At 38.0% G+C, this 1,817-nt stretch overlaps 1 non-coding gene across 1 annotated transcript; it reads right to left on the minus strand.

Moving 5' to 3' along the window:
- Positions 1-1,306: 1,306 nt before the first annotated feature.
- Positions 1,307-1,413, minus strand: LOC138986523 (U6 spliceosomal RNA). The gene has a single exon (XR_011463339.1). It is a non-coding gene; the product is annotated as a U6 spliceosomal RNA (small nuclear RNA).
- Between the last annotated feature and the right edge of the window lie 404 nt (positions 1,414-1,817).

Consider the following 1,817-nt stretch of genomic DNA (forward strand, 5'->3'; position numbering starts at 1 on the left):
TGTTCTGGCTCTGTCCTTTTACTTAGGACAGTCTCTGCCTGTGACCACCTACCTTTCTTTAGGGTCCATCTCAAGGGCCACCTGCTTCATAATGACTGTCCTGAGTCATGCACTGAGATACCCTTTGAGATACAACCAGACAGATCTGGGCTTGAATCTAGCTCCACTGCTTACTAACTGTGTGGCCTTGACAAAACACAACTTCTCAAAGTTATCTATGGGCATGAAAAGATACCACTTCATAAGATAAGCACTGTGAGGATTAAGTGATTGCATGTAAGGCACTTAGCACAATGCTTGGCATAGAGAAAGCATTCTGGAAATGAAAGCTTTTTTTCCTTATTTTGTATTATCTGAATCCCAATGGCATTTTATGCAAAGCTCCTTTATGCTACTTACCCTCTTCTGTCTTATCTCATTTGTTAGTGGGGTTAATCAATTAAATCACTACTGACTTAAAACAGTCACTCACCATATCCTACAGAATCACAAGAGCTAGCGGTCTGTCAGTCCTTGCTCTAACTGAACTAGGTGAGGTCTCTACCCATGAGTAAAATTCAGCCTCAGGCTCCACACCTGCTGATGCCCTTTCATCAGTTCCTTTACCTGCCAACTCTGCAACCCTTTCTCTATTCCCCTATCCCAAGGGACCCCCAGACTTTTGTTTCTTGGAGGCTAACCAACAGGTTTTCACACCAGAGTCACTTTAATAAACTTTGTGTTATGATGTTTTGTCAGTTAAGAACTCCAGCATCAGACAGTCCTGGCCTTTATCCCCCATGCCACTGTTGTAAGTTCTGTGACTGGTCATTTTATTTGACCCCTTCCCCCAAGACTCACTTTACTTATGTATACAATTAAGATACTAATACTACTAGTTTAATAGTTTCTTCTGAGGACCAAAGGAAGTCATCTGGAGAAAAGGTGTTTGGTACTACTGAGCTCTCAATAAAAGATGTCATTATCATCACACCTCTTATAATTCTTAAAAGATTATAAACTCCCTGAGACAGGAAATATGTATACATAGTAGACTCTTTAAAAGTTTATCAAAGAAAATTTTGAATTTAGATGTAAACAAAACTGAAATGCTTATATCCACATTTATCTTGAAAGAGACCATGTTTCGGTCTAGATGAAATTAGAACAGAAAAGTACAATTTTTTAGATATGAATAAGTCTAAGCTACAATACTAGGTGGTTAACAAGTAAGAGTTGGCATTGTTCAAGGTCATTTTTTGCTATTCATGTGGAAGACTAATAAAATAATGAAAAGTACCAAATAAACAATTCACTGGCTTCTTTTTTTTTTTTTTAATGCTTCACAAATTTGCATGTCATCCTTGCCAAGGGGCCATGCTATTCTTCTCTGTATCATTCCAATTTTAGTACGTGTGCTGCCGAAGCAAGCACTCGCTGGGTTCTTTTATTCAAGATTCATTTTCATAGCCAGGAGAAAATATGATCACTTGTAATTTTAAGTCTTTTCCAAGGGATCCATGGCCAGATGTGGTAACATGAATTAGCCTCCATTTTTAACGTCCTTTTTTGTTTTGTTTTGTTTTAAATATTTGGCATTGTGAATGCACCTACCCTCTCACAGGGCTTTAAGAGCAAACAAGTGTTTATGATATAATGGTACATACAACCTAGGGGAGAAACAGCCAGCCTGGTTGATCAGTAGGTAGCACAGGGTCTATGGGCTACAGTGTGAACATCCAAATCCTTGAGATACATTTTTTGACATTTTACAATTTTTAATTGGAGGATGATTGCTTTACAATATTGTGTTGGTTTCTGACATATATCAACACAAA

The sequence above is a fragment of the Bos mutus genome, chromosome X (genome assembly GCF_027580195.1).
Source record: "Bos mutus isolate GX-2022 chromosome X, NWIPB_WYAK_1.1, whole genome shotgun sequence".
Classification (NCBI taxonomy): Eukaryota; Metazoa; Chordata; class Mammalia; order Artiodactyla; family Bovidae; genus Bos; species Bos mutus.